General features: G+C 48.2%; 1 protein-coding gene across 1 annotated transcript in view; it reads right to left on the bottom strand.

Moving 5' to 3' along the window:
• The window catches only part of P4HA2 (prolyl 4-hydroxylase subunit alpha 2), a 263,726-nt gene extending 240,811 nt beyond the window's left edge, over positions 1 to 22,915 (bottom strand). Inside the window, exon 1 of the mRNA XM_063928183.1 lies at positions 22,694 to 22,915. The gene's annotated coding sequence lies outside the window, so the exon portion shown is untranslated. The remainder of the gene's footprint in view (positions 1 to 22,693) is intronic.
• Positions 22,916 to 24,703: the final 1,788 nt, after the last annotated feature.

Here is a 24,703-nt window from a genome sequence, read left to right as displayed (position 1 = left end):
ATGTTGCTGCGTCCTAGCGTAAAACCGTGTCTTTAATTCAGAGAGGGATTTAATCTCGAATATCCGTGCCAATCTCTCAAAGACTTGATCCACCGTTTTCTTCTCCCGGTCAGGCCATGAGAGGACTTCTCTTGGAGCGGACCCCTTTAATTGTCCTTTTATCACTTCTACCTTCTGACTTTCAGTGAGGGAGTATAGTTTAAACATTGAACTCAATTTTGCTTTAAAGTCTTTAAAATTTTCAGTCCCTCTGTTTTCCACTTCTCCAGAATAACTAGGAAGCCAGGGTGCACCGAAATAGTAAGGCATGGTTATCGGGGTCAAAACGTTCGCCCCCTCCTGGGTGCTGCTGCTGCTTGAAGCCGATGGTTCTTTATCCATTGTGTCGGTGAGAACTGGCTTGCCAGAAGTCTCTGATCCTGTTCGTGACGCCAGAAAAGTTAGATGTGATCCCCTGGTCCGCGGGTATGCTAGACGGTCTTGATCCCCAGCTGATGGTGCTCTTATACCTCGCTGCTACCAGCACCCCGTGACAGAGAGGCAAGCGTTAACAGTTCCCTTTTGAAATGCAGACACAGGGGTAAATTTACTAAGATTCGTATTTTCCCGTTTCAGGTCAAAGTTCAATCACGAATGACATCGAAAGTGTAAAACTGCAACTTTTTGAATTGATTACGACTAATTTACTAAGCTGTCGTATTCGGGTTTTTCTTTTGTTCTGATGTCGATGTCATTCGTGGTTTTTTTTCTATTTTTACGGCAGTGATTAGCAAAACACTGCCGACTTTTTTACAATGAATCTCGGCCGGATCTGTGTGATCCGTGCTGGGGTTCATTTTTTTTGTTTTTTTTAAATTAAACACTGTCAAATATTTTAAAAAAAATTGCGTGGGGTCCCCCCTCCTAAGCATAACCAGCCTCGGGCTCTTTGAGCCGATCCTGGTTGCCGAAATATGGGAAAAAAAATGACAGGGGTTCCCCCATATTTAAGCAACCAGCATCGGGCTCTGCGCCTGGTCCTGGTTCCAAAAATACGGGGGACAAAAAGAGTAGGGGTCCCCCGTATTTTTAAAACCAGCACCGGGCTCCACTAGCTGGACAGATAATGCCACAGCCGGGGGTCACTTTTATATAGTGCCCTGCGGCCGTGGCATCAAAAATCCAACTAGTCACCCCTGGCCGGGGTACCCTGGGGGAGTGGGGACCCCTTCAATCAAGGGGTCCCCCCCCCCAGCCACCCAAGGGCCAGGGGTGAAGCCCGAGGCTGTCCCCCCCCATCCAATGGGCTGCGGATGGGGGGGCTGATAGCCTTTGTTGTAAAAGAAAAGATATTGTTTTTAGTAGCAGTACTACAAGTCCCAGCAAGCCTCCCCCGCATGCTGGTACTTGGAGAACCACAAGTACCAGCATGCGGCGGAAAAACGGGCCCGCTGGTACCTGTAGTACTACTACTAAAAAAATACCCAAAAAAACACAAGACACACACACCGTGAAAGTAAAGATTTATTACATACATACACACATACATACATACATACTTACCTTATGTTCCCATGCAGGTCGGTCCTCTTCTCCAGTAGAATCCAAGGGGTACCTGTTGAAGAAATTATACTCACGAGATCCAGGGGTCCAGGGTCCTCGGGGAATCCAGGTGTAATCCACGTACTTGAAAAAAATAACAAAACGGACACCCGAGCCACGCACTAAAAGGGGACCCATGTTTGCACATGGATCCCCTTTTCCCGACTGCCAGAAACCCACTCTGACTGATGTCTAAGTGGGTTTCTTCAGCCAATCAGGGAGTGCCACGTTGTAGCACTCTCCTGATCGGCTGTGTGCTCCTGTACTGAGTGACAGGCGGCACACGGCAGTGTTACAATGTAGCGCCTATGCGCTCCATTGTAACCAATGCTGGGAACTTTCTGCCCTGCGGTTGACCTAAAGTGACGTCACCGCTGAGCAGAAAGTTCCCAGCATTGGTTACAATGGAGCGCATAGGCGCTACATTGTAACACTGCCGTGTGCCGCCTGTCACTCAGTACAGGAGCACACAGCCGATCAGGAGAGTGCTACAACGTGGCACTCCCTGATTGGCTGAAGAAACCCACTTAGACATCAGTCAGATTGGGTTTCTGGCAGTCGGGAAAAGGGGATCCATGTGCAAACATGGGTCCCCTTTTAGTGCGTGGCTCGGGTGTCCGTTTTGTTATTTTTTTCAAGTACGTGGATTACACCTGGATTCCCCGAGGACCCTGGACCCCTGGATCTCGTGAGTATAATTTCTTCAACAGGTACCCCTTGGATTCTACTGGAGAAGAGGACCGACCTGCGTGGGAACATAAGGTAAGTATGTATGTATGTATGTGTGCATGTATGTAATAAATCTTTACTTTCACGGTGTGTGTGTCTTGTGTTTTTTTGGGTATTTTTTTAGTAGTAGTACTACAGGTACCAGCGGGCCCGTTTTTCCGCCGCATGCTGGTACTTGTGGTTCTCCAAGTACCAGCATGCGGGGGAGGCTTGCTGGGACTTGTAGTACTGCTACTAAAAACAATATCTTTTCTTTTACAACAAAGGCTATCAGCCCCCCCATCCGCAGCCCATTGGATGGGGGGGGACAGCCTCGGGCTTCACCCCTGGCCCTTGGGTGGCTGGGGGGGGGGACCCCTTGATTGAAGGGGTCCCCACTCCCCCAGGGTACCCCGGCCAGGGGTGACTAGTTGGATTTTTGATGCCACGGCCGCAGGGCACTATATAAAAGTGACCCCCGGCTGTGGCATTATCTGTCCAGCTAGTGGAGCCCGGTGCTGGTTTTAAAAATACGGGGGACCCCTACTCTTTTTGTCCCCCGTATTTTTGGAACCAGGACCAGGCGCAGAGCCCGATGCTGGTTGCTTAAATATGGGGGAACCCCTGTCAATTTTTTCACCATATTTCTGCAACCAGGATCGGCTCAAAGAGCCCGAGGCTGGTTATGCTTAGGAGGGGGGACCCCACGCAATTTTTTTTGACAAAATAAGCACTTTCCCACCCCTTCCCACTGATATACATGCATGGATCTCATGGATCCGTGTATGCCTATCCAATCACGAATAAAAAAAAAAGGTCTGGTTTTTTTTAGCACTTTTTTACGAGTTGTAATTTTTCACGGCAGTGTTTGTTTTTTTTTTGCTTTGCACTTCTTAGTAAATGACCGAGATTCATACTTAAACAGCCGCGTTTTGACCGATGGTGTATTCATTCGTGATTTTTTTCTTGGACTTGCAAAATATTACGAATGCCCTCATCACTGCCGTGATTATTGCTTAGTAAATTACCGAGATGACACTTTGATGAAAAAACGGCATCTCGGTCAAAATCGGGAGCTTAGTAAATTTACCCCACAGACTGACATGTAACGTGTACAACACGATTTTATTTCTTATGTCAATATTAACAGAATTGCAAATAAACAGTATTTTATACCCAGCGTGGACCCTAATAAAGGGTATGATGCAGAGACAGGTGAAAACAGGCTAGTTATGGTTTCTCTGCTATAGTCTCAGGTAACTAGCGTTAGCATTAACAAGCGGCAGGTAAGCAGGAAACAGGTGCACAGTTGAATCAGGCTGGCTATGGCTTCTTTACTATAGTCTCAGGTAACCAGCGTTAGCATCAACAAGTGGCAGGTAAGCAGGAAACAGGTGCACGGGTGAAGCAGGTTGGCTATGGCTTCTCTACTATAGTCTCAGGTAACCAGTGTTAGCATCAACAAGCGGCAGGTAAGCAGGAAACAGGAGCATGGTTGAATCAGGCTGGCTATGGCTTCTATACTATAGTCTCAGGTAACCAGCGTTAGCATCAACAAGTGGCAGGTAAGCAGGAAACAGATGCACAGTTGAATCAGGCTGGCTATGGCTTCTCTACTATAGTCTCAGGTAACCAGCGTTAGCATCAACAAGTGGCAGGTAAGCAGGAATCAGGTGCACAGTTGAATCAGGCTGGCTATGGCTTCTCTACTATAGTCTCAGGTAACCAGCGTTAGCATCAACAAGTGGCAGGTAAGCAGGAAACAGGTGCACAGTTGAATCAGGCTGGCTATGGCTTCTATACTATAGTCTCAGATAACCAGCGTTAGCATTAACAAGCGGCAGGTAAGCAGGAAACAGGTGCATGGTTGAATCAGGCTGGCTATGGCTTCTCTACTATAGTCTCAGGTAACCAGTGTTAGCATTAACAAGCGGCAGGTACAGTAAGCAGGAAACAGGTGCACAGTTGAATCAGGCTGGCTATGGCTGCTATACTACAGTCTCAGGTAACCAGCGTTTGCAATATAAGTGGCAGGTAAACAGGTAAATACATTCACATTAGCTTTTAAACTGCTGGGCGGAGCTTGCACGTGAGAACTATAAGTACCAGCATACCTCAATACAGATAAGTAAATTCACATTAGCTTTAACACTGCTGGGCGGAGCTTGTAAAAGAGAACTATAAGTACCAGCATAACTCAATACAGATGAGTACATTAACATTAGCTTTAACACTGCTGGGGGGAGCTTGTATAAGAGAACTATAAGCGCCAGCATAACTTAATAACAGATAAGTACATTGACATTAGCTTTAACACTGCTGGGCGGAGCTTGCATAAGAGGACTATAAGTGCCAGCATACCTCAATACAGATAAATGCATTCACATTAGCTTTAACACTGCTGGGCGGAGCTTGCATGTGAGAACTATAAGTACCAGCATACCTCAATACAGATAAGTACATTCACATTAGCTTTAACCCTGCTGGGCGGAGCTTGTATAAGAGAACTATAAGTACCAGCATACCTCAATACAGATAAATGCATGAAATATAGGCACATATAGGCACAATAGCTCTAACGGAGTGGACCCCTATCGCTAGCAGAAGGGGTAACTGCCCTCTTATTAAATATATACTGTGGGGCACCGAAGAAGGGGGCCTACCCTCTATTAATTGAACAATATGCTGGGGCCCTGAGAACTTAAGGGGAGCCTGCCCCTTATTATTTACCCCAATAGCAGAGCTCTGAAAGCAAGACACGGTGGTAATGAGGGGAGCCTACCCCCTAAATAATATCCCCAAATGCAGAGTTATGCAGCGGAGGGCACAACAAGGACAGAGTATGGCAGCGGAAGGGCGATCAGGGTCTCACCACCTGCTGCGGCGCTTCTGCCACCTCCGTTCGGCTCCTGAATCTTCTGCGCCACCCGGGATGCAAAGCACCGCAGCGGGGATGCACTTGTCCTGGGCTCCGCGCTCCGTACACCTCCTCCCGCCAGCCGGCGACGTCTTCCGATTTCCGGTGGGGTCCTCTAGTCTCAGCCGCAGGCTCCAGTCTTCTCCAGGGGTCCTCGCTGGGGCCTTCTGTTTGGGGCCGTCCCGATGACCTGCGCTGCTCAGTCCGACTCCGGTCACGTTGTGGGGGAAAAAACCCGCGGCTCAGTCTTCTTCCGGCCCTTGCTCCTGCCTCCACGTGGCTCCCGTGTTGTTGCTCCTCACTCCTTGTCCGGCAATGTCACGGGCGGCTTTCTTCCTCCAGAGGTCCAGGCAGGCGGCCAAGTTCCTTCTCCCGGCGTCCCAGCTCCGGTCCAGGCGAGCGATGCCTTCTTCCTCTGCAGGGCCACTTCTCTCTCCCTAAGGCGCTCTTCTTCACCCCGCAGGGCAGCAACTCCAGGTCCCGACTCTTCTCCACCCCGGGCAGCAACCTAATTTAAAGAGGCAGCCTTCTCCACTCCACCCACTGCCTCTCTCCTCACTGGATCCCCTCTCCGGCCCTTGCCCGCCCCAGGGTCCTTTTCCCTTGCAACTTCAGGGGTCCAATTAGCACGGGGCCCCACTTCCCGGGCTTGTTGTTGCTGAGGCAGGGAGAATGATGCTAGAGGGCTGGTTGCGCCAAACTCAGGGCTCTTCTGCCCTGCAACCGCAGAGCTCCAATCGGTGCAGGTTCCATTTCCCAGGCTGGCTGTTGCTATGGCAGGGAGGATTAATTATGGAAGGTTGGTGATGCCAATATCCCTCCCTTATCAGAGTTGTCAGGCATCTCATACACAGCCCCTGTTATCCTATGGCCTATTTGAGTCCAATAATTATAAAAGGGCTCTATTAGCCGAAAGGGGCCCTACGTCAAAAACTAAAAACTACCCACAATTATGGGGTATTACAAAATGGTGATGAAATACCAGGATTGTGACAGTATGCAGGAGGGAGATGGGGTTTTAACCCTGCGTGACTGAGTCTCAGTTTTTACAACAAATTGGGGTGTCTCTGCTTGGTATATTGCAGGTCAGGGGCATCCCCCTTCTCACCCAGGAGACAGTATTAGTGACAGCCTTTCCCCCACTATGTGTATACCTGCTGGGGTGGAGTGGTGACCGGATACCTGCACTAGTAGTGACGATTACTCCTGCAGACTGTCTGTGTATTCCTGGCTGCAGTCGTAGCCTCTTCAGTTCCCAGCTGCCAGGAATCCTTCTCTCTGTGGTTACTGTGCAGCACAGCGGTATCTTCCCCACGGGGCAGCTGCCAGGAAGCTCCGGCTCCTCCGTCCCTGAATGCAGTAGATGTATCGCGCTCTGACTGGCCGCGTCTCTTCCCTGCTCCCTCTGTGCAGCCGCCTGCTGCCTTCCGCTCTGGATAGCCACGTCTCCTGTTTTCTACACACATGCGGCGGTGCTCCACTCACTCTCTGCACCACGCCGCAGCTCTTCTCTCTGCGCACGGGACCCATCACTCCTGTCTCCTCCCTGTCAGCTCCTCCTCTCCTCTCGCGCTCTTCTTTAATCCAGGTGAGTCTAGGGCTTCCCGCTCCATGCAGACCGACTGGACAGCCCTGGATCCTCCGTGGGGTGTTGCTAGGCAACCAGACTAGGAATTTAACCCTTACAGTGTCCCTTTTCAGCAGTGCCTCTCTGGCAGCATTAGCTGCAATTAAGGGGGAAATTACTGTGTAACAGGGTACCCCAGACATGGGTACCACGATATCTGTGGACGTTGGGAAGAATGGTCGAGTTTCTGATGGTGGTTCTTTTAAGCAGACAGCTTTCTATGAGTAGTTCATCTCCAAAACACTCAATTTACCATCTGATGAGGAAACCAAATATGGGCTGAATTTTGTGTTGTAGCTTTCGCACTATGGGGGTAATTCCAAGTTGATCGCAGCAGGAAATTTTTTAGCAGTTGGGCAAAACCATGTGCACTGCAGGGGGGGGCAGATATAACATTTGCAGAGAGAGTTAGATTTGGGTGGGTTATTTTGTTTCTGTGCAGGGTAAATACTGGCTGCTTTATTTTTACACTGCAATTTAGATTGCAGATTGAACTCACCACACCCAAATCTCTCTCTCTCTCTGCACGTTATATCTGCCTCCCCTGCAGTGCACATGGGCCCTCATTCCGAGTTGTTCGCAGCAGTTCATCGCATCGCAAACGGCGGAAATCCGCAAACTGCGCGAGAGGAGAGGAGGAGCTGACAGGGAGGAGACAGGAGTGATGGGTCCCGTGCGCAGAGAGAAGAGCTGCGGCGTGGTGCAGAGAGTGAGTGGAGCACCGCCGCATTGCACCATACCTTGCAATTTCAGACAGGATGGCCGGGATAGCAGAGGGTTGGGTGGGGGGTCCAGTTGGAATCTGGATGGGTGGGATTTGTGGTCCCACAGTGCCAGAGACACTAGGTCCCTCCACCTCAGCCTCAGCCACATAACCCTCCTCTGACTCTAGCTGATCATCCACCTGTGCTGTGTTATGTTCAATGGAAATAGAAGAATGAGAGGAAAAAGAGTTTTACAATTAAACATGAGACTTTTGGAGCCACTTAATTAGTTGTTTAGGAATATGTGTGTAAACTTACCTGGCAAGTCATGTGCCATCAGTATTTCAGGCAGGTCCGTGTCCATATGAGACACCCCTACCCCCTCCTCATAACTGACACAGTCCATCGCCATCTCCTCAAGTTCTGTGTACTCCACAGTGGCAGCTGGATCTCCCCCTGTTGCCCTCGAGGCATTCCACTCCGCAGACCTCTTGCCCTTCAGGCAGGATTTGAAGTCGGCCCAACTACATATGTGGGGAAAAATAGGGGCAAGGTAGAGAAAAATTATGAATACCTGCTTTAATATATAGTACACATGTTATGCATTTGGTTGCTATAGGCAACATCACATCTAACTAACTTTTTAAGAATACTTGGCACAGAAAATGGACTGGCAATATACACTTACCGTCTTCGAACTTCCTGTGATGTTCGGACTATTGAGCCGACTTCATTAACAGAATCAGTGATGTCCCTCCAGATTCTATCTTCGGTTGCAGCACCCATGTTTTTTGGTCCTTGATGTATTTTTGCCATGGCCTGTGTGACCAAAACACGTAACTCCCTCTTAGTGAAGGCGGGCTGCCTTTTTTCTCTCTTAGAAGTAGCCTGTGAGCTTTCGTCCTGTCCCTCCTCACCATCTTCCTCTTCACTAGCTGCTTGTGTAGTTTGTGTTTGTGAGGATATTGCAGAATCTCCCTCAGTTCCCCCAGTATGTATGTCTGGCAGGGTATCCACTCCTAACTGCTGGGTATCAGAAGATGGAATGTCTCTAGTACTGGGTCCTGCTACTTCAGAATCCGCACCTGCGGATTCCATCATCTGCCTCCGCAACGCTAGGCGCCTACGTGTCAAAGCTGACATCTGCTGCTGCACGCGGTCCATCTCTGCTGCCATCTGCTCACGAGTAACCATGTTGCTGGTGGCATGTGTGTTCGCACAGGTGTGTAGCTATTTATAGCTGCGTGTCCAGTGCGGTAATGCACACAAGTGTCAATTATGCTAATTCTTTCAGTAATTGTACAGCCTATTTAAAAGTCAGGATTACAGCCTGTGTGAGTGGGTGTATGATGGCAGATGGAGTTTTGTGGATTTTCAGATAAGGTGGTCGTGTTTGGTTAAACTTTGCTGAGTGAGTTTTTGTTTCAGTATATTGCAGACAAATGTGCGTTTGTTTGCTAGCAAATGTTTTAATGTTGTGTTGTGTAGTGCTTATTTTATGCGAGTTTACTTTTGTTTGTATTACTAAATTAGGCTATTAACAAACCAAGTATGTATGGGTGTGCAATGGTCGTTTATCATGTATTTTGATCCAATCTTGTTGTTTACAATGTATTTTTAATTTTATTAATGTCTAATTAATTGGTTTTTGTATAATTGTGTTAATATTTTTTTTTTTTTTTGGTTTGGCTTTGCCTTGTGCATCTGTTTACATTACAAATTACACAACATATGATCCTAAATGTCGAAAACTTGGTGACTTTGTGCAGCTGATTGTGAAAAATGTGGTGAGTACAGAGATTGAAACAATTACTTTTCAATAAGTGTGTGTGTGAGTGTGATTGTGTTTTTTTTTATTCCGCTGGTGTGAATTACCGCTAATACGAACTGTACCCACTGTATGTCACATTAATGCACACATCAATAAAGTTTTACAGATGACACCATCAATTGTCAACCAATCAAATGGCAGCATACACTATAAATATATGCCCATGTATGGAAAACGCCATTGGCACCATGCGCGCAGCTGCCTTTACCCGGCAAGAGCTGCGCCTGCTGGTCGCGGTAATGGACCGCTGCGTAGGCCGCGTAGGGCCCTTTATCCCAAATAGGGTAAAGCGCGAGGCCTACGCAGAGGTCCGCCGCTTATTGCGAACCCGCGCACGGAGCAGGAGGAGCATTATTCAGCTTGAGAGGCGCTGGAGCGACCTCCGCAGGCGCACGCTGGACCTGTTGGTGGAGATACGCCAACAAATCCGAAACAGACGAAGACGCAGTAAGTTTCATATTACTTTAAATAACACAGAGACTGTTAGCAGAATCTTTTAATGTAAAGACTGCATTTTTTCACTAATAAGTTATATAGTGTGTAAATTAGCAGACTGTCAATGTACTATTGTAGAGCAAACATAACACAGTGTGTGTGGTTATGGGAAGCAGTACTGACTGTATAGCAAAGTGCTTGTGAAACTGATGTCGGTGTACTGAGTTAGTACATATGCTAGCGGCTGCACCTAATCACTTTATATGTCTATTTAACATGCTCTCTAACAATGTTTGTTAAACATTATGTTTTGAAAACAATACAACCTAATCAACTAATTATGACATATGTCATTCTAGGGCAAGCCCAATGGCGAGCAGTGGGTGGCAGAACAGGGCAACACCATTCTCCGGCACATTCCCCCTCTCTGGCCCACTCCCCCTCTCCAGCCCACTCCCCCTCTTCAGCCCACTCCCCCTCGCCGGCCACCTCTCCCTCTCCGGCCACCTCCCCCTCTCCGGCCCACTCCCCCTCTCAAGCCCACTCCCCCTCTCCGGCCACCTACCCCTCTCCGGCCCAATCCCCCTCTCCGGCCCACTCCCCCTCTCCAGCCCACTCCCCCTCTCTGGCCACCTCCCCCTCTCCGGCCCACTCCCCCTCTCCAGCCCACTCCCCCTCTCCGGCCACCTCCCCCTCTCCGGCCCAATCCCCCTCTCCGGCCCAATCCCCCTCTCTGGCCCACTCCCCCTCTCCAGCCCACTCCCCCTCTCCAGCCCACTCCCCCTCTATAGCCCACTCCCCCTCTCCAGCCACCTCCCCCTCTCCGGCCCAATCCCCCTCTCCGGCCACCTCCCCCTCTCCGGCCCACTCCCCCTCTCCGGCCACCTCCCCCTCTCTCCGGCCCAATCCCCCTCTCCGGCCCACTCCCCCTATCCAGCCCAATACCCATCCTATTCCAAATTCCCCTCTCTGCCCCCCTCCCCCTCTGTGTACCAAACCATCTCTCCACCACCCTCACCCTATCTTTCAGAAACACCCTCTGAAACCTACTCCCACTTCCATCCTCTTTCCCAAATGGACCCTCCTTCCCCCATCCTGACTCCTTCCACCATCCAGCCACCATCCCCCATGCAGCCAACCACCCCCATCCAGTCGCCATCCCCCAGCCAAACCCCTTTGCCCCCATCTGAATGGGCAACAGAGGCCCCGGACCAACTTGGTGAAGTGGCAGAGGAAAGTAAGTTCAAACACATTTTTACTAATTGTTAAATAGTATTGAACGACACATTAAAATAATTGCATTGTTGTACTGTGGCCAATCTTTTGACAAGGTTAAATGCTTATGTGGTCAGGTTTGCATGCACAACACGGTTTGTATGTGAAACATTATGTTGCAAACATTTAGACCTGAGTGGAATTTTTTGTGTGGTTCAAATTTTAGAGTAGTGCCTGGTTAATGCAATATTTGCACATTAAAGTCGCAGGAGTCTATTTGTTAGCCAGGCTAAGGAAACAATGTTTTTTGTTGTGAAAGTTACACTCAAAAAATTATTTATTTTAATAAAAACAACCTGTTTGACCTTATGTAGTAAGGCAGGCTTTCAGGGAGTGTGGGCATGCTAGGATATGTTGTCCTTCTGAAGATGTTGGTATGCAGTGTGATGATGCAGGGCAAACACCAAAAAAGACAAGTCTGCTTCACTCCAGATGTGAATGAATCCCAGCATGGGGTTACATTTACTAAGATGGGAGTTTTAATCAAGATGGGATGTTGCCCATAGCAACCATTATAGATTCAGGGAAAGGGGAAAAGGGTGTAATCCTCTGCACTGGACTTATATAGAATTAATAACGCTTAGTAATAAGATAGCAAAAAAGCCCCAATTTTTATATTATGAGTCAATTCATGATATTGTGTGGGGGTGCCACCATAGACAATAAATTGGAAGAGAAGTACTGAAAGGAAAAGGATTGTCTCTTTGTTGGCGCACTTTCAAGAAAAGAATGTGTATATTTAAAATATAACTTTTAATTCCATATGATTAAAAATGCCTGAGAACGTGAAAAATAATGAGACAGCAATCACATACACTACATGTAATGAGAACTAAGTGTAATAAAAATAAATTAAATTATCAAATCCTCTTATGTGTCCTTATTGTATTTATATAATTTGTAATTCTTAAGTGTGTACCACAATAATCTGAAGATAACCGTACAATATCGGTTACTTAAATCAATCCTCAATTTATTGGGATGCCTCTATTAAATCGAATCACGAACAAATATGATATTGTAATCGATAATCATATTGCGATTGAATATTTGTTCAATATATATACAATTCTGCACATGTACATGGGACCGAGCCAGACTGAATCTATTCTGCAACACTGCAACAGTTACACCTGGAGCTAAAGGGTTCTATAACCTTCTTTGAGAATGAAATACTATATCCATTTCATTACATATTGTATCCTGCAGGGGATAATAGTATTCACTCTTTAAGGATACAGTTCCACCCTATGAGCTCTCATTGATCAATTATACATATCATCGGAGTGTATCTATATCTTGTGCTGATTTAAATAGACAGCATTAATTCATATGTAAATTCTCACTATGTGTATCTACTACTCTTAATCAATCATATATACACTCCTCTATTTGTTTATCATGCAGACTATCTTGCAGGGGGCAACTATATATCAAAAATGCAGCTATGCCATATGCATTTGGATTAAATAGATGTAAACTGTCTACAATTTGTGTTGATTACACTAGATATCCACAGCCTAAATACTATGCTGGTTTAATGCAGCAAAATAGCTCATTTGTATCTCTTATATGTAACTCTTCTATGCAACAATCCGTAACATTTATGGTGTTATTATAAACATTGCAACAGTTACAATTGGAGCTGTTGGTTTCTATTTCCCATGTTTAAGAAATAATTACTGTGTCCATTCTTTACAGGAAAAAACCTGCAGAAAATAACTGTTTGCTTTTAAAAGATACTGCTCCACCATATGAGCTTATTGTTATATAGATAGAGATAAGCTGTATATCTGTGTGTGTTTATTACGCAAAGTTGTCACCACCTGCATTAAAATATACTTGTGTACTATGCTGATTGAAATAAACAGCATGTACCAGTCAGTTATGACTGCATAATAAACTTGCTTAATTAAATCAGCATACCTGATTGGAAAAAGCACAGATTGGAAAAAACATTAGATGGTGAGTGAGTTGCGAACGGATTTGCAGCTGACCAGTGTTTGCAAAACTTTTCGCACGGTGAACGCAGACTTGCACTCTGGGCGATTACTATCTGATTGCTCCTCTGCAAATTTGCAGAGCTTTGCAATCAGGTCTGAATTACCTCCTTAGTACCAAGCTATGCGAGATGACCCAGACCACACAGGATAAATGTATAAGTGGTCTTCTGTGGCAGTAGGGGTGGCACCAAATGCCTTTGCACATGCCAAACAAGTCAGAGAGGAGTACCTGGCATACTTTAATGGTGTGAGGACAGGGCCATGGGAGTTTGAGTTTAGTTTATTATCATTAAATATTCAACATGTGAACAAACAATGAAATATCAGTATGAGCGAAACAGATACCAGAGAAGTATAAATACCAATAAAGGACAATAAAATATTTTAAAATCCAGCAGGGTTACACTGGCCCACAGGGGCACCAGGGAAACCACAGGTAGGCCCCACTGCCTGAGTTCCCACTCCTTCCTCTAGGGATCAGGTTCCAGACTGTGCACTTGTGTTATACATGGTAGATATGTTGCATTACACTGCACTAGACCATTGTGTATTTCAAGCCTCTGTAGAGGCTGGCCACACCCCATTTGTAGGCTGGCCACACCCTTAAGTCTGGGCCTCTGTCACTGCATCCCCCCGGTGAGCCCTTCATGCCCCAGTCTGACACTGTACCACAGTCTTATCTACCCTTAAGACTATTAGGCACATTAATTGCCTCAGGAAAAAAACTATTTCAGCAGGCAGGTCTTGCACAGCAGAGATCTATAACGTGTGTTGGAAGGAAACAAGGTGAATACCCCATAATTAGGGTGGGTCTCATCACTCAATATACTCCTAGCCTTTGTAAGGAGCCTCTTTTCATAAATAGACTGGATATTGGGCAATTGTAAATGTACTATTCTTCCAATGGTTTTAACAATTCTATCAAGCGACTTAATCTCTGCTACATTACAATTTCCATACCAGACAGAAATACCGTAAGTAAGCACACTCTCAATAATACAAGAGTAAAAATTAACTAAAATTGCCTCAGATATTCCTGCTGATCACATTTTCCTAAGAAAATATAAATGCTGTTGGGCTTTCTTTATGACAGTGTCAGTATGAGAATTCCATGACAAATCGTTAGATATAGTCATGCCCAAGAATTTAAAAGATGTTACTATCTCCACCTCTGGGAGGAAGGCTGCATTAAGTAATTACATTTAGTGGCCAATTTGGATGTACTGTTGAACATTGAGCATGGTGTGTGTGCACTGTGGTTCCACTTACAAAACCTACACTACAACCTTCTTCAACATCTCCTTCCTCATCTCCTAGCTTAGGATCCATCAGGCTGATGGAAGGGCGCTGTGGGTCCTGATCCAATGTAAATAACATCAGGTCATAGTACCGTAGGGTGTGGATGTGGCAGTCTTCTATCCCTGCTACTGATGACATGGAGGCCTTTACTTTTTTATACTCTTTTAGGAACACTGGGGGTAATTCAGACCTGATCGCTGCTGTGCGTTTTCGCACAGTGGGAGATCAGGCACAAACTGTGCATGCGTATGCACCGCAATGCGCAGGCACATCACACAGGTAGAAAGCAGATCATTGCTCAGTGATGGGTTTGTGCGACCCCCCTTCTCCTCCTCCCATTCCACTGTCGGCATAAACTTTGTAGGTATGGCAGCGTAATGGGAGGCTGCTTCACTAGCCCTGGCCTCACTGCGCAAGTGACTTCAGCACATGTGACATTGCCGCTCCGAGCCCCACCGCACACGCGCTGAAGGAAGCGGCAGAGGCAGCAACAGGACTGACTGAGCACAGGCAGAGTGACTGAGCCTCATGAAGTGAGGTGAGGAGCTGGCTGTCAGCCTGGCTCCTACAATACAATGCTGGTAATGTAAGTTATGATTTGACTATATATATATATATATACACACACACACACACACACACACACACACACACACACACACACACACACACACACACACACACACATTGTAGAGATATACACACACATGCATGTGTATACTACACACACAGATATATAGCTATAAAAACATGTATATGTGTATACTGTATATATCTATATGTGTGTGCAATGTGTATATATTTTTATATATATGTGTATATATACCTCCATGTATCTAGTGTATCTGTGTGTGTATATATATATATATATATATATATATATATTTCTCTATCGTCCTAGTGGATGCTGGGGTTCCTGAAAGGACCATGGGGAATAGCGGCTCCGCAGGAGACAGGGCACAAAAGTAAAGCTTTTCCGATCAGGTGGTGTGCACTGGCTCCTCCCCCCATGACCCTCCTCCAGACTCCAGTTAGATTTTTGTGCCCGGCCGAGAAGGGTGCAATTCTAGGTGGCTCTCCTAAAGAGCTGCTTAGAGAAAGTTTAGCTTAGGTTTTTTATTTTACAGTGAGTCCTGCTGGCAACAGGATCACTGCAACGAGGGACTGAGGGGAGAAGAAGTGAACTCACCTGCGTGCAGGATGGATTGGCTTCTTGGCTACTGGACATCAGCTCCAGAGGGACGATCACAGGTACAGCCTGAATGGTCACCGGAGCCGCGCCGCCGGCCCCCTTGCAGATGCTGAAGTTAGAAGAGGTCCAGAATCGGCGGCTGAAGACTCTGACAGTCTTCTAAAGGTAGCGCACAGCACTGCAGCTGTGCGCCATTTTCCTCTCAGCACACTTCACACGCTGTCACTGAGGGTGCAGGGCGCTGGGGGGGGGCGCCCTGGGAGGCAAATGTAAACCTATATACTGGCTAAAAATACCTCACATATAGCCCCCAGAGGCTATATGGAGATATTTAACCCCTGCCAAACTTCACTAAAGAGCGGGAGACGAGCCCGCCGGAAAAGGGGCGGGGCCTATCTCCTCAGCACACAGCGCCATTTTTTCTCTCACAGAAAGGCTGGAGAGAAGGCTCCCAGGCTCTCCCCTGCACTGCACTACAGAAACAGGGTTTAAACAGAGAGGGGGGCACTAATTGGCGATATAAATATATATATAAAGATGCTATTAGGGAGAAACACTTATATAAGGTTGTCCCTATGTAATTATAGCGTTTTTTGGTGTGTGCTGGCAAACTCTCCCTCTGTCTCTCCAAAAGGCTAGTGGGGTCCTGTCCTCTGTCAGAGCATTCCAGGTGTGTGTGCTGTGTGTCGGTACGTGTGTGTCGACATGTATGAGGACGATGTTGGAGGAGGCGGAGAAATTGCCTGTAATGGTGATGTCACTCTCTAGGGAGTCGACACCGGAATGGATGGCTTATTTAGGGAATTACGTGAACATGTCAACACGCTGCAAGGTCGGTTGACGACATGAGACGGCCGACAAACAATTAGTACCGGTCCAGGCGTCTCAGAAACACCGTCAGGGGTTTTTAAAAAAACGCCCATTTACCTCAGTCGGTCGACACAGACACAGACACGGACACTGAATCCAGTGTCGACGGTGAATAAACAAACGTATTCCTCATTAGGGCCACACGTTAAGGGCAATGAAGGAGCTGTTACATATTTCTGATACTACAAGTACCACAAAAAAGGGTATTATGTGGGAGTGAAAAAACTACCTGTAGTTTTTCCTGAATCAGATAAAATAAAATGAAGTGTGTGATGATGCGTGGGTTTACCCCGATAGCAAATATTGGCGTTATACCCTTTCCCGCCAGAAGTTAGGGCGCGTTGGGAAACACCCCTTAGGGTGGATAAGGCGCTCACACGCTTATCAAGTGGCGTTACCGTCTCCAGATACGGCCGCCCTCAAGGAGCCAGCTGATAGGCAGCTGGAAAAATATCCTAAAAAGTATATACACACATACGGTGGTTATACTGCGACCAGCGATCGCCATCAGCCTGGAGATGCAGTGCTGGGTTGGCTTGGTCGAATTCCCTGACTAAAAATATTTTATTGATATAGAGCATTTAATAGGATGCATTCTATATATATGTATGCGAGATGCACAGAGGGATATTTGCACTCTGGCATCAAGATAAGTGCGTTGTCCATATCTCCCAGAAGATGTCATGGACACGACAGTGGTCAGGTGATACAGATCCCATACGGCACATGGAAGTATTGCCGTATAAAGGGAAGGAGTTATTTGGGGTCGGTCCATCGGACCTGGGGGCCACGGCTACAGCTGGGAAATCCAACCTTTTTACCCCAAGTTACATCTCAGCAGAAAAAGACACTGTCTTTTCAGCCTCAATCCTTCCGTTTCCCATGTGGGCAAGCGGGCAAAAGGCCAGTCATATCTGCCCAGACATAGAGGAAAGGGAAGTAGACTGCAGCAGGCAGCCCCTTCCCAGGAAAAGAAGCCCTCCACCGCGTCTGCCAAGTCCTCAGCGTGACGCTGGGGCCGTGCAAGCGGACTCAGGTGAGGTGGGGGGGTAGTCTCAAGAGTCTCAGCGCGCAGTGGGATCACTCGCAAGTTGACCCCTAGATCGTACAAGTATTATCCCAGGGGTACAGATTGGAGAGTCGAGACATTTTTTCCTCGCAGGTTCCTGAAGCCTGCTTTACCAACGGCTCCCTCCGACAGGGAGGCAGTATTGGGAAAAAATTCACAAGCTGTATTTCCAGCAGGTGATAATCAAAGTACCCCTCCTACAACAAGGAAAAGGGTATTAGTCTTCCACACTATATTGTGGTACTGAAGCCAGACGGCTTGGTGAGACATAGTCTAAATCTGAAATCTTTGAACACTTACATAAAAAGGTTCAAATCAAGATGGAGTCACTCAGAGCAGTGATAGAGAACCGGAAAAAAGGGGACTATATGGTGTCCCTGGACATCAAGGATTACCTCCATGTCCAAATTTGCCCTTCTCAACAAGGGTACCTCTGGTTCGTGATACAGAACTGTCAATATCAGTTTCAGACGCTGCCGTTGAATTATCCACGGCACCCCGGGCCTTTACCAAGGTAATGGCCGAAAAGATGATTCTTAAAAGAAGAAAGGCATCTTAATTATCCCTTACTTGGACGATATCCTGAAAGGGGCAAGTTTCCAGAGAACAGTTGGAGGTCGGAAAAGAACTATCTAAAGTAGTTCTACGACAGCACGAGTGGATTCTAAATATTCCAAAAATCGCAGCTGTTTTCCGATGATACGTCTGCTGTTCCTAGGAATGATTCTGGGCATAGTCCAGAAAGAGGTATTTCTCCTGGAGGGGAAAGCCAGGGAGTTATCCGACCTAGTCAGAAACCTCCTAAAACCAGGCCAAGTATCAGTGCATCAATGCACAGGAGTCCTGGGAAAAATGGTGGCTTCTTACGAAGCGATTCCATTCGGCAGATCTCACGCAAAAACTTTTCAGGGGGATTTGCGGGACGAATGGTCCGGATCGCATCTTCAGATGCATCAGCGGATAACCCTGTCTCCAAGGACAAGGGTGTCTCTTCTGTGGGGGCTGCAGAGTGCTCATCTTCTAGAGGGCAGCACATTCAGCATTCAGGACTGTGTTCTGGTGACCACGGATGCCAGTCTGAGAGGCTGGGGAACAGTCACACAGGGAAGAAATTTCCAAGGAAGTGTGGTCAAGTCTGGAGATTTCTCTCCACATGAATATACTGGAGCTAAGGGCAATTTAGGATGCTCTGAGCCTAGGAAGACCTCTGCTTCAAAGTCAACCGGTGCTGATCCAGTAGGACATCATCATGGCAGTCGCCCACGTAAACAGACGGGGCGGCACAAGAAGCAGGAGGGCAATGACAGCAAGGATTCTTCGCTGGGCGAAAAATCATGTGATAACACTGTCAGCAGTGTTCATTCCGGGAGTGGACAACTAGGAAGATTTCCTCAGCATGAATGAATTCCACCCGGAAAAGTGGGAACTTCATCTGGAAGTTTCCACATGTTTGTAAACCGTTGGGAAAGACCAAAGGTGGTTATGATGGCGTCCCACATGAAGCGCCAGGTCTAGAGACCCTCAGGCAATAGCTGGGACGCTCTGGTAACACCGTGGGTGTACCAGTCGGTGTATGTGTTCCCTCCTCTGCCTTTCATACCCAGTGTATGGAGAATGATAGGAAGGAGAGGAGTAAGAACTATACTCGTGGCTCCGGTTTGGCCAAGAAGAACTTGGTACCCGGAACTTCAAGAGATACTAGAAAGGATCTTGATTCAGCAAGAATCATGTCTGTTCCATGACTTACCGCAGCCGCGTTGACGGGTGAACGCCGGATCCTAAGGGAAAAAGGCATTCCGGAAGAGGTCATCCCTACCCTGGTCAGAGCCAGGAAGGAGGTGACCGCACAACATTATCACTGCTTAGGTGAAAATGTGTTCCATGGTGTGAGGCCAGGAAGGCTCCACGGAAGAATTTCAACTAGGTTAATTCCTACATTTCCTGCAAACAGGAGTGTATATGGGTCTCAAATTGGGGTCCATTAAGGTTCAAATTTCGACCGGTCGATTTTCTTCCAGAAAGAAATTGGCTTCAGTTCCTGAAGTCCAGAAGTTGTTAAGGGAGTACTGCATATACAACCCCCTTTTGATGTCTCCAGTGGCACTGGGCGATCTCAACGTAGTTTGGGATTCCTAAAATCACATTGGTTTAAACAACTCAAATCTGTGGATTTGATATATCTCACATGGAAAGCGACCATGCTGTTGGTCCTGGCCTCGGCCAGGCGAGTGTCAGAATTGGCGGCTTTATCTCACAAAGCCATATCTGATTGTCCATTCGGACAGAGCAAAGCTGTGGACTCGTCCCCAGTTTCTCCCTAAGGTGGTGTCAGCGTTTCACCTGAACCAGCTTATTGTGGTACCTGCGGCTACTAGGGACTTGGAGGACTCCAAGTTGCTGGATGTTGTCAGGGCCCTGAAAATATAGTTTCCAGGTCGGCTGGAGTCAGGAAATCTGACTTGCTGTTTATCCTGTATGCACCCAACAAGCTGGGTGCTCCTGCTTCTAAGCAGACTATTGCTCGTTGGATTTGTAGTACAATTCAGCTTGCCCATTCTGTGGCAGGCTTGCCACAGCAAAAAATATGTAAATGCCCATTCCACAAGGAAGGTGGGCTCATCTTGGGCGGCTGCCCGAGGGGTCTCGGCATTACAACTCTGCCGAGCAGCTACGTGGTCGGGGGAGAACACGTTTGTAAAATTCTACAAATTTGATACCCTGGCAAAAAGAGGACCTGGAGTTCTCTCATTCGGTGCTGCAGAGTCATCCGCACTCTCCCGCCCGTTTGGGAGCTTTGGTATAATCCCCATGGTCCTTTCAGGAACCCCAGCATCCACTAGGACGATAGAGAAAATAAGAATTTACTTACCGATAATTCTATTTCTCGGAGTCCGTAGTGGATGCTGGGCGCCCATCCCAAGTGCGGATTATTCTGCAATACTTGTACATAGTTATTGTTACAAAAATCGGGTTATTGTTGTAGGAAGCCGTCTTTCAGAGGCTCCTTTTGTTATCATACTGTTAACTGGGTTTAGATCACAAGTTGTACGGTGTGATTGGTGTGGCTGGTATGAGTCTTACCCGGGATTCAAAATTCCTCCCTTATTGTGTACGCTCGTCCGGGCACAGTACCTAACTGGAGTCTGGAGGAGGGTCATGGGGGGAGGAGCCAGTGCACACCACCTGATCGGAAAAGCTTTACTTTTGTGCCCTGTCTCCTGCGGAGCCGCTATTCCCCATGGTCCTTTCAGGAACCCCAGCATCCACTACGGACTCCGAGAAATAGAATTATCGGTAAGTAAATTCTTATTTTATTTCCTCCGGCACTCCAGTTACTCCAGTAACTGGCTCTGGTGCCCTTCTATGGGGTACAATCCCCAAATACACTTGCACACAATATGACAGGCGGCACTCAGAGACATACTCAGCAATATAGATTGCATAAACACCCCGTAGGGTGTGCTTTCATGTACATGAAAGCACACCCTACGGGGTATTTATGCAATCTATACTGCTGAGTATAAGTCTCTGAGTGCCGCCTGTCATATTGTGTGCAAGTATATATATATATATATATATATCTATATATATCTATCAGTGGCGTGCGGTGAGGTCAGTGCCTGGTGAGGCATGCCCGTTACCACCGCTGCTATGGCCGCCACCAGTGCCCTCTACTGTACTGCCGCCCATGCCAGCTGCCAATGCCTGCTGAAGTCGCCACCAGATGCCGCCCCACAGCTAATTCCCAGTCCGATGCTGCCACCAATGCCCGCGAAGCCTGGGGTGTAGCAGCAGCCAGGGCCTGGGCAGCAGAGGTGCCCGGGGTTACGGAGAGCAGTGGAGGGTCTGCCTGGAAGCATGGAGGCGGGATTACAGCTGCAGGCCATTGATTGAAACAGCGGCCCCTGCCCTTTTACCCCGGCACACATGCAATAATCACCCCCTCCCCTTATACCTAATCACCACCCCTTATACCCCAGCACATATGCAGTAATCACCCTCCCCACGGACCCTGTCCCGCAGCACTGACACCCCACAGACCCTGTCCGACAGCACTGAAACCCCACAGGCCGGACCCCGCAGCACTGACACCCCACAGGCCGGACCCTGTCCCGCAGCACAGGCACCCCACAGACCAGATTCTGTTCTGCAGCACTAACACCCCACAGGCACCCCACATACCAGACCCTGTCCCGCAGCACTGATATCCCACACAGACCCTGTCCCGCAGCACTGACACCCGACACAGACCCTGTACCGCAGCACTGATATCCCACACAGACCCTGTCCCGCAGCACTGACACCCAACACAGACCCTGTCATGCAGCACTGACACCCACACAGACCCTGTCCCGCAGCACTGACACCCCACACAGACTCTGTCCCGCAGCACTGACACCCAACACAGACCCTGTCCCGCAGCACTGACACCTCACACAGACCCTGTCCCGCAGCACTGACACCCCACACAAACCCTGTCCCGCAGCACTGACACCCCACACAGACCCTGACCCGCAGCACTGACACCCCACACAGACCCTGTCCCGCAGCACTGACACCCCACACAGACCCTGTCCCGCAGCACTGACACCCCACACAGACCCTGTCCCGAAGCACTGACACCCAACACAGACCCTGTCCCGCAGCACTGACACCCCACACAGACCCTGTCCCGCAGCACTGACACCCCACACAGATCCTGTCCCGCAGCACTGACACCCAACACAGATCCTGTCCCGCAGCACTGACACCCCACACAGACCCTGTCCCGCAGCACTGACACCCCACACAAATCCTGTCCCGCAGCACTGACACCCCACACAGACCCTGTCCCGCAGCACTGACACCCCACACAGACCCTGTCCCGCAGCACTGACACCCCACACAAACCCTGTCCCGCAGCACTAACACACCAATGACCCCCCCCTCCCCTTACACCCCAGCACAGTGCGCACATATGTGTGTATATAACCTACCATCCCCCAGTGCCGTGCTGAGCGCTGCTGTGTACTGATCATGGTCTGCCCTGCTCTCTGAAACACAGAATGCAGCGCAGGGCAGGCCACGATCAGTACACAGCAGCGCTCAGCACGGCACTGGTGGATGGTGGGTTATACACACTGTCCGGCTCTCTGGCTGCGCTGCAGACTACAGCGGCGGGGACAGCGGCGGAGACACTAACCTGAAGAGGAGAGGAGCTGGTCTTTCTGAGTTCTGTATGTCGGAACTGCGGCGCCCCCCTAAGTGTGATGCCGGCCCTTATCATCACACTAATCCTGGCAGTGAGAGTGGCTACCCCGTTAGCGGCAATGAGAGGGGAACAACAGGTGTGCTGGTGCAGAGGCCTCTCTCGGGGGTAGATGCTCGGGGTGGACAAGCCAAGGTGTCAGTCCCAGTGAAGGTGGGCTGGACCCCAGGGAGGTAAGCTCTGATCTGGTGCCCAATCATATATTCCTCAGTGGCAGGGGCGTGCTTTCATGTGGGCTGAAAGCACGCCCCTGTCACTGAGGCACTCATACTAGTGCCGCTTACTGTGCTTTTTTCAATGGGCTTTTTACTGCCCGTTGTTTGACCCCGCCCCCCGCTTCCAAACCTTTATTATTGGCCGCGGGAGGCACCGCTCTCGGTGCCTCCAAAACTAATTTAAGGCAGTTTTTGCCTCCCCTGCCTCCCCTGACTGCACGTCCCTGATATATATATATATATATACACACATATATATACACACACACACAGTCAGTGGTCGAAGTGGGCCGGTATGCAGCGGTATGGCATACCGGCACTTCTTCACTGACCCGGAAGTTTTTTTTTAATGAATAATAGTGTGCAGAACCAGACACTATACAGGCAGCGCTGTGCACCAGGAGGCGGCGGGAGTGGCCAGCCTGCTGCACTGGTTACAGCCAGGAAGCTACTCTGCTTATGTGTTTCAACGTGGGGCGCACCCGGATCCCACACCCACCGCCGCTGGAGCCTGCAGGTGTGGTGCACTGCACACAGTTCCCATAGCCGCCGCCGCTGAAGCCCGCTGGACGCCTATGTGTGGTGCATCCGGTTCCCGAACACGCCACTGCTGGAGCCCACACAGGGTGCACCCGGTTAATGTAGCCGCCACTGCTGGAGCCCCCTGCGCGCCCACATGTGGTGGGCCCGGTTCTCGCACCTGCCGCTGCTAGAGCCCGCTGGGCACGCACATGGGGTGTACCCGGGTCCCGAACATACCGCTGCTGGAGCATGTAGTCCTCTACCTGCTTTTTGAAAATGGCCTCATTTTAATGGGATCAGTAGAGTGGCCTGCTGTAAGTATTTTGGGTCTAATCCCACCTTCAGATATATCTGACTAAAAATATGCTTTTTTGTATGTTCATCACTTTCCTGTGTACCTCCTGAGGGCATATTCCTCCACTTCTTCATTAGGCCCTTAATGTTTACTGTGGAGCATAAAATGGTGTTAGGGGCATAACTGTATGGGGCATAATATGTAATGGGCATTACGGTGTGTGTCATAATGTATAATGGGCATTACGGTGTGTTGAATAATGTGTAACGGCATTATGATATGTGGCATAATGTGTAATAGGCATTACGGTATGTGGAATAATGTGTAATGGGCATTACAGTGTGTTTCATAATGTGTAAGGAGCATTACTATAAAGAGCAAAAATTACAAATAATGTAAAGAGCATGAATCAGTGTTTTTGTTTTTCCTGTGTTTCTTCGAATACCTTGTGTAACGTTACGGCTCCACCAGAGAAAGAATAAGCGGCACTTTTTCAAGTGATATATATTATTCAATTGAAATCCATGAATACAGTCGATCGAATAATATATCACTTAATTCTTTCTCCGGTGGACCCGTATATATAACAGGGGATCCGTTATATATATTCGGCAGTACGGATGGTGTAATGGTTAGCATTACTGCCTCACAGCACTGAGGTCATGGGTTAATTTCCTAATATGGTCCTACCTGTGTGGAGTTTGTATATTCTCCCTGAGCTTGCATGGGTTTCCTCCCACAATCCAAAAATATACTGGTAGGTTAAAATATATATATATATATATATATATATATCCAAAGACTGCCCCGGCACTAATCAAAATTAGCTGGCTGTGGTGCCCTTCCTTGTGGACATGCCAGTCCACCAACATGTACCAAGCCAGGCATTTTGCCACACAGCATCACACATTG

The sequence above is a fragment of the Pseudophryne corroboree genome, chromosome 6 (assembly GCF_028390025.1).
Source record: "Pseudophryne corroboree isolate aPseCor3 chromosome 6, aPseCor3.hap2, whole genome shotgun sequence".
Lineage (NCBI taxonomy): Eukaryota > Metazoa > Chordata > Amphibia > Anura > Myobatrachidae > Pseudophryne > Pseudophryne corroboree.
Note: the sequence above shows the minus strand (reverse complement) of the source record. Positions and strands in the feature narration are given on the sequence as shown.